The sequence below is a fragment of the Gorilla gorilla genome, chromosome 21 (genome assembly GCF_029281585.2).
Source record: "Gorilla gorilla gorilla isolate KB3781 chromosome 21, NHGRI_mGorGor1-v2.1_pri, whole genome shotgun sequence".
NCBI lineage: Eukaryota > Metazoa > Chordata > Mammalia > Primates > Hominidae > Gorilla > Gorilla gorilla.
Window position 1 is genome coordinate 83,480,348 of NC_073245.2, and position 9,894 is coordinate 83,490,241.

Sequence of the window (9,894 nt, forward strand, 5' to 3'; positions counted from 1 at the left end):
TATATGCAGATAGCAGTGTAGACATTTCCATTTTCATGCAGATAGCGGTGTAGATATTTCCATGTTCAAACAGACAGCGGTGTAGATATTTCCATGTTCATACAGATAGCGATGTGGATATTTCCATGTTCATATAGATGGCGGTGTAGATATTTCCATGTTTATACAGATAGCGGTGTAGATATCTGCATCTTAATACAGATGGCCGTGTAGATATGTATATGTTCATACAGATGTCGGTGCAGATATTTCCATGTTCATACAGATGGCGGTGTAATTATTTCCATGTTCATACAGATAGCGGTGTAGTTATTTCCATAAGTAAAGAGATTGCTGTGTAGATATTTCCGTGTTTATGCAGATAGCTGTGTATATATTTCCATTTTCATGCAGATAGCGGCATAGATATTTCCATTTTCAAACAGATAGCGGTGTAGATATATCCATGTTCATACAGATAGCGGTGTAGATATTTCCATGTTCAATCAGATAGTGGTGTAGATATTTCCATGTTCATACAGATAGCGGTGTAGCTATTTCCATGTTCATACAGATAGCGGTGTAGATATTTCCATGTTCATAGAGATAGCGGTGTAGATATTTCCATGTTCATACAGATAGCGGTGCTGATATTTCCATGTTTATACAGGTAGCGGTGTAGTTATTTCCATGTTTATTCGGATAGCGGTGTAGATATTTCCATGTTTATACAGATAGCGGTGTAGATATTTCCTAGTTTATACAGATAGCGGTGAAGATATCTGCATCTTAATACAGATGGCGGTGCAGCTATTTATATGTTCATACAGATGGCAGTGCAGATATTTCCATGTTCATACAGATGGCGGTGTAGATATTTCCATGTTTATAGAGATAGCGGTGTAGTTATTTCCATGATTATGCAGATTGCGGTGAAGTAGTATGCATGTTTACACAAATTGTGGTGTAGATATTTCCATCTTCATGCAGATAGCGGTTTAGATATTTCCATGTTCATCCAGGTGGCTGTGTAGATATATCCATGTTCATACAGATAGCGGTGTAGATATATCCATGTTCATTCAGATAGTGGTGTAGATATTTCCATGTTCATGGAAATAGCGGTGTAGATATTTCCATGTTCATACAGATGGCGGTGTAGATATTTCCAAGTTTATACAGATAGCGGTGTAGGTATTTCCATGTTTGTACAGATAGCGGTGTAGATATCTCCATCTTAATACAGATTGCGGTGTAGATATTTATATGTTCATACAGATGGCTGTGCAGATATTTCCATGTTCAAACAGATGGCGGTGTAGATATTTCCATGTTCAAACAGATAGCGGTGTAGTTATTTCCATGTGTAAAGAGATAGCTGTGTAGATATTTCCATGTATATGCAGATAGCAGTGTAGACATTTCCATTTTCATGCAGATAGCGGTGTAGATATTTCCATGTTCAAACAGATAGCGGTGTAGATATTTCCATGTTCATACAGATAGCGTTGTAGATATATCCATGTTCATACAGATAGCGGTGTAGATATTTCCATGTTCATACAGATAGCGGTGTAGATATCTCCATGTTCATACAGATAGAGGGGCTGATATTTCCATGTTCATGCAGATAGCGGTGCTGATATTTCCATGTTTATACAGGTAGCGTTGTAGATATTTCCATGTTTTTACAGATAGCGGTGTAGATATTTCCATGTTTATACAGATGGCGGGGTAGATATTTCCATGTTTATACAGATAGCGGTGTAGATATCTGCATCTTAATACAGATGGCCGTGTAGATATGTATATGTTCATACAGATGTCGGTGCAGATATTTCCATGTTCATACAGATGGCGGTGTAGATATTTCCATGTTTATAGAGATAGCGGTGTAGTTATTTCCATGTGTAAAGAGATAGCTTTGTAGATATTGCCATGTATATGCAGATATCTGTGTAGATATTTCTATTTTCATGCAGATAGCGGTTTAGATATTTCCATGTTCAAACAGATTGCGGTGTAGATATTTCCATGTTCATACAGATAGCGGTGTAGATATTTCCATGTTTATATAGGTAGCGGTGAAGATGTATGCATGTTTACACAGATAGCGGTGTAGATATTTCCATGTTCATACAGATCGCGGTGTATATATTTCCATGTTCATCCAGATGGCTGTGTAGACATATCCATGTTCATACAGATGGCAGTGAAGATATTTCCATGTTTATACAGATAGCGGTGTAGATACTTCCATGTTCATACAGATAGCGGTGTAGATATTTCCATGTTCATACAGATGGCTGTGTATATATATCCATGTTCATACAGATGGCGGTGAAGATATTTCCATGTTCATGCCGATAGCGGTGCTGATATTTTCATGTTTATACAGGTAGCGGTGTAGATATTTCCATGTTTATACAGATAGCGTTGTAGATATTTCCCTGTTTATACAGATAGCAGTGTATATATTTCCATGTTTATTCAGATAGCGGTTTAGATATCTCCATCTTAATACAGATGGCGGTGTAGATATTTATAAGTTCATACAGATGGCGATGCAGATATTTCCATGTTCATACAGATGGCACTGTAGATATTTCCATATTCATACAGATAGCGGTGTAGTTATTTCCATGTGTAAGGGAATAGCTGTGTAGATATTTGCTTTTATATGCAGATAGCTGTGCAGATATTTCCATTTTCATGCAGATTGCGGTTTAGATATTTCCATGTTCAAACAGATAGCGATGTAGATATTTCCATGTTCATACAGATAGCGGTGTAGATATTTCCATGTTTATACAGATAGCGGTGAAGATGTATGCATGTTTACACAGATAGCAGTGTAGATATTTCCATGTTCATACAGATAGCGGTGTAGATATTTCCATGTTCATCCAGATGGCTGTGCAGATATATCCATGTTCATACAGATAGCGGTGTAGATATTTCCATGTTCATACAGATAGTGGTGTAGATATTTCCATGTTCATACAGATAGCGGTGTAGCTGTTTCCATGTTCATACAGATAGCGGTGTAGATATTTCCATGTTCATACAGATAGCGGTGGTGCTATTTCCATGTTTATACAGGTAGCGGTGTAGATATTTCCATCTTCATACAGATAGCGGTGTAGCTATTTCCATGTTCATACAGATAGCGGTGTAGATATTTCCATGTTCATCCAGATGGCTGTGTAGATATATCCATGTTCATACAGATGGCGGTGAAGATATTTCCGTGTTCGTACAGATAGAGGGGCTGATATTTCCATGTTCATACAGATAGCGGTGCTGATATTTCCATGTTTATACAGGTAGCGGTGTAGATATTTCCATGTTTATACAGGCAGCGGTGTAGATATTTCCATGTTTATACAGATAGCGGTGTAGGTATTTCCATGTTTATACAGACAGCGGTGTAGATATTTCTATCTTAATACAGATGGCCGTGTAGTTATTTATATGTTCATAAAGATGGCGGTGCAGATATTTCCATGTTCATACAGATGGCGGGGTAGATATTTCCATGTTCATATAGATAGCGGTGTAGTTATTTCCATGTGTAAAGAGATAGATGTGTAGTTATTTCCATGTATATGCAGATAGCTCTGTAGATATTTCCATTTTCATGCAGATAGCTGTTTAGATATTTTCATGTTCAAACAGATAGCGGTGTAGATATTTCCATGTTCATAGAGATAGCGGTGTAGATATTTCCATGTTTATACAGATAGCGGTGATGATGTATGCATGTTTACACAGATAGCGGTGTAGATATTTCCATGTTCATACAGATCGCGCTGCAGATGTTTCCATGTTCATCTAGATGGCTGAGTAGACATATCCATGTTCATACAGATGGCGGTGAAGGTATTTCCATGTTCATACAGATAGCGGTGTAGATATTTCCATGTTCAAACCGATAGCGGTGTAGATATTTCCAGGTTCATACAGATAGCGGTGTAGATATTTCCACGTTCATACAGATAGTGGTGTAGATATTTCCATGTTCATACAGATAGCGGTGTAGATATTTTCATGTTCATACAGATAGCGGTGCTGATATTTCCATGTTTATACAGGTAGCGGTGAAGATATTTCCATGTTTATACAGATAGCGGTTTAGATATTTCCTTCTTAATACAGATGGCGGTGTAGATATTTATATGTTCATACAGATGGCGGTGCAGATACTTCCATGTTCATACAGATGGCGGTGTAGATATTTCCATGTTTATAGATATAGCGGTGTAGTTATTTCCATGTGTAAAGAGATAGCTGTGTAGATATTTCCATGTATATGCAGATAGCAGTGTAGATATTTCCACTTTCATGCAGATAGCGGTGTAGATATTTACATGTTCAAACAGATAGCGGTGTAGATATTTCCATGTTCATTCAGATTGCTGTGTAGATATATCCATGTTCATACAGATGGCGGTGTAGATATTTCCATGTTCATACAGATAGCGGTGTAGATATTTCCATGTTCATACAGATAGCGTTGTAGCTATTTCCATGTTCATACAGATAGCGGCGTAGATATTTCCATGTTCTTTGAGATAGCGGTGTAGATATTTCCATGTTCATACAGATAGCGGTGCTGATATTTCCATGTTTATACAGGTAGCGGTGTAGATATTTCCATGTTCATACAGACAGCGGTGCTGATATTTCCATGTTTATACAGGTAGTGGTGTAGATATTTCCGTGTTTATACAGATAGCGGTGTAGATATTTCCATGTTTATACAGATAGCGGTGTAGATATTTCCATGTTTATACAGATAGCAGTATAGATATCTCCATCTTAATACAGATGGTGGTGCAGATATTTATATGTTCATACAGATGGCGGTGCAGATATTTCCATGTTCATACAGATGGCGGTGTAGATATTTCCATGTTCATACAGATAGCGGTGTAGTTATTTCCATGTGTAAAGAGATAGCTGTGTAGAAGTTTAAATGTATATGCAGATAGCAGTGTAGATATTTCCATTTTCATGCAGATAGCGGTGGAGATATTTCCATGTTCAAACAGATAGCGGTGTAGATATTTCCATGTTCATACAGATAGCGGTGTAGTTATTTCCATGTTTATACAGATAGCTGTGTAGATATTTCCATGTTCATACAGATAGCGGTGTAGATATTTCCATGTTCATACAGATAGCGGTGCTGATATTTCCATGTTTATACAGGCAGCGGTGTAGATATTTCCATGTTTATACAGATAGCGGTTTAGATATTTCCGTCTTAATACAGATGGCGGCGTAGATATTTATATGTTCATAGAGATGGCGGTGCAGATATTTCCATGTTCATACAGATAGCAGTGTAGTTATTTCCATGTGTAAAGAGATAGCTGTGTAGATATTTCCATGTATATGCAGATAGCAGTGTAGATATTTCCACTTTCATGCAGATAGCGGTGTAGATATTTACATGTTCAAACAGATAGCGGTGTAGATATTTCCATGTTCATCCAGATGGCTGTGTAGATATATCCATGTTCATAGAGATAGAGGTGTAGATATTTCCATGTTCATACAGGTAGTGGTGTAGACATTTCCATGTTCGTACAGATAGCGGTGTAGCTATTTCCATGTTCATACAGATAGAGGTGTAGATATTTCCATGTTCATAGAGATAGCGGTGTAGGTATTTCCATGTTCATACAGATAGCGGTGTATATATTAACATGCTTATACAGATTGCGGTGAAGATGTATGCATATTTGCACAGATAGCGGTGTAGATATTTCCATGTTCATGCAGATAGCGGTGTAGATATTTCCATGTTCATTCAGATTGCTGTGTAGATATATCCATGTTCATACAGATGGCGGTGTAGATATTTCCATGTTCATACAGATAGCGGTGTAGATATTTCCATGTTCATACAGATAGCGTTGTAGCTATTTCCATGTTCATACAGATAGCGGCGTAGATATTTCCATGTTCTTTGAGATAGCGGTGTAGATATTTCCATGTTCATACAGATAGCGGTGCTGATATTTCCATGTTTATACAGGTAGCGGTGTAGATATTTCCATGTTCATACAGATAGCGGTGCTGATATTTCCATGTTTATACAGGTAGTGGTGTAGATATTTCCGTGTTTATACAGATAGCGGTGTAGATATTTCCATGTTTATACAGATAGCGGTGTAGATATTTCCATGCTTATACAGATAGCAGTATAGATATCTCCATCTTAATACAGATGGTGGTGCAGATATTTATATGTTCATACAGATGGCGGTGCAGATATTTCCATGTTCATACAGATGGCGGTGTAGATATTTCCATGTTCATACAGATAGCGGTGTAGTTATTTCCATGTGTAAAGAGATAGCTGTGTAGAAGTTTAAATGTATATGCAGATAGCAGTGTAGATATTTCCATTTTCATGCAGATAGCGGTGGAGATATTTCCATGTTCAAACAGATAGCGGTGTAGATATTTCCATGTTCATACAGATAGCGGTGTAGTTATTTCCATGTTTATACAGATAGCTGTGTAGATATTTCCATGTTCATACAGATAGCGGTGTAGATATTTCCATGTTCATACAGATAGCGGTGCTGATATTTCCATGTTTATACAGGCAGCGGTGTAGATATTTCCATGTTTATACAGATAGCGGTTTAGATATTTCCGTCTTAATACAGATGGCGGCGTAGATATTTATATGTTCATAGAGATGGCGGTGCAGATATTTCCATGTTCATACAGATAGCGGTGTAGTTATTTCCATCTGTAAAGAGATAGCTGTGTAGATATTTAAATGTATATGCAGATAGCAGTGTAGATATTTCCATTTTCATGCAGATAGCGGTGTAGATATTTCCATGTTCAAACAGATAGCAGTGTAGATATTTCCATGTTCATACAGATAGCGGTGTAGATATTTCCATGTTTACACAGATAGCGGTGTAGATATTTCCATGTTCATACAGATAGTGGTGTAGATATTACCATGTTCATACAGATAGCGGTGCTGATATTTCCATGTTTATACAGGCAGCGGTGTAGATATTTCCATGTTTATACAGATAGCGGTTTAGATATTTCCTTCTTAATACAGATGGCGGTGTAGATATTTATATGTTCATACAGATGGCGGTGCAGATACTTCCATGTTCATACAGATGGCGGTGTAGATATTTCCATGTTTATAGATATAGCGGTGTAGTTATTTCCATGTGTAAAGAGATAGCTGTGTAGATATTTCCATGTATATGCAGATAGCTGTGTAGATATTTCCACTTTCATGCAGATAGTGGTGTAGATATTTACATGTTCAAACAGATAGCGGTGTAGATATTTCCATGTTCATCCAGATGGCTGTTTAGATATATCCAAGTTCATAGATATAGAGGTGTTGATATTTCCATGTTCATACAGGTAGTGGTGTAGATATTTCCATGTTCATACAGATAGCGGTGTAGCTATTTCCATGTTCATACAGATAGCGGTGTAGATATTTCCATGTTCATAGAGATAGCGGTGTAGATATTTCCATGTTCATACAGATAACGGTGCTGATATTTAAATGTTTATACAGGTAGCGGTGTAGAGATTTCCATGTTCATACAGATAGCTGTGTAGATATTTCCATGTTTATACATATAGCGGTGTAGATATTTCCAAGTTTATACAGATAGCGGTGTAGATACCTCCATCTTAATATAGATGGCGGTGTAGATATTTATATGTTCATACAGATGGCGGTGCAGATATTTCCATGTTCATACAGATGGTGGAGTAGATATTTCCATGTTTATAGAGATAGCGCTGTAGTTATTTCCATGTGTAAAGATATAGCTTTGTAGATATTTCCATGTATATGCAGATCGCTGTGTAGATATTTCCATTTTCATGCAGATAGCGGTGTAGATATTTCCATGTTGAAACAGATAGCGGTGTAGATATTTCCATGTTCATGCAGATAGCAGTGTAGATATTTCCATGTTTATACAGATAGCGGTGAAGATGTATGCATGTTTACACAGATAGCGGTGTAGATATTTCCATGTTCATACAGATAGCGGTGTAGATATTCCCATGTTCATCCAGATGGCTGTGTAGATATATCCATGTTCATACAGATGGCGGTGAAGATATTTCCATGTTCATACAGATAGCGGTGTAGTTATTTCCATTTGTAAAGAGATATCTGTGTAGATATTTCCATGTATATGCAGATAGATGTGTAGATATTTCCATTTTCCTACAGATAGCAGTTTAGATATTTCCATGTGCAAACAGATAGCGGTGTAGATATTTCCATGTTCATAGAGATGCCGGTGTAGATATATCCATGTTCATACAGATAGAGGGGTTATTTCCATGTTCTTACATATAGCGGTGCTTATATTTCCATGTTTATACAGGTAGCGGTGTAGATATTTCCATGTTTATACAGATAGCAGTGTAGATATTTCCATGTTTATACAGATAGCGGTGTAGATATTTCCATGTTTTTACAGATAGAAGTGTAGATATCTCCATCTTAATACAGATGGCGGAGTAGATATTTATATGTTCATACAGATGGCGGTGCAGATATTTCCATGTTCATACAGATGGTGGTGTAGATATTTCCATGTTCATACAGATAGCGGTGTAGTTATTTCCATGTGTAAAGAGATGGCTGTGTAGATATTTCCATGTATTTGCAGATAGCTGTGTAGAGATTTCCATTTTCATGCTGATAGCGGTTTAGTTATTTAAATGTTCAAACAGATAGCGGTGTAGATATTTCCATGTTCATACAGATAGTGGTGTAGATATTTCCATGCTTATACAGATTGCGAAGATGTATGCGTATATACACAGATAGCGGTGTAGATATTTCCATGTTCATGCAGATAGCGGTGTAGATATTTCCATGTTCATACAGATAGCGGTGTAGATATTTCCATGTTCATAGAGATCCGGTGTAGATATTTCCATGTTCATACAGATAGCGGTGCTGATATATCCATGTTTATACAGGTAGCGGTGTAGTTTTTTCCATGTTTATTCAGATAGCGTTGTAGGTATTTCCATGTTTATACAGATAGCTGTGTAGGTATTTCCAAGTTTATACAGATAGCGGTGAAGATATCTCCATCTTAATACAGATGGCGTTGTAGCTGTTTATATGTTCATACAGATGGCGGTGCAGATATTTCCATGTTCATACAGATGGCGGTGTAGATATTTCCATGTTTATAGAAATAGCGGTGTAGTTATTTCCATGTGTAAAGAGATAGCTTTGTATATATTTCCATGTATATGCAGATAGCTGTGTAGATATTTCCACTTTCATGCAGATAGCGGTGTAGATATTTACATGTTCAAACAGATAGCGGTGTAGATATTTCCATGTTCATCCAGATCCTGTGTAGATATATCCATGTTCATACAGATAGAGGGGTTATTTCCATGTTCTTACAGATAGCGGTGCTGATATTTCCATGTTTATACAGGTAGCGGTGTAGATACTTCCATGTTTATACAGATAGCAGTGTAGATATTTCCATGTTTATACAGATAGCGGTGTAGATATTTCCATGTTTTTACAGATAGCGGTGTAGATATCTCCATCTTAATACAGATGGCGGAGTAGATATTTATATGTTCATACAGATGGCGGTGCAGATATTTCCGTGTTCATACAGATGGCGGTGTAGATGTTTCCATGTTCATACAGATAGCGGTGTAGTTATTTCCATGTGTAAAGAGATAGCTGTGTAGATATTTCCATGTATTTGCAGATAGCTGTGTAGAGATTTCCATTTTCATGCTGATAGCGGTTTAGATATTTAAATGTTCAAACAGATAGCGGTGTAGATATTTCCATGTTCATACAGATAGCGGTGTAGATATTTCCATGCTTATACAGATTGCGAA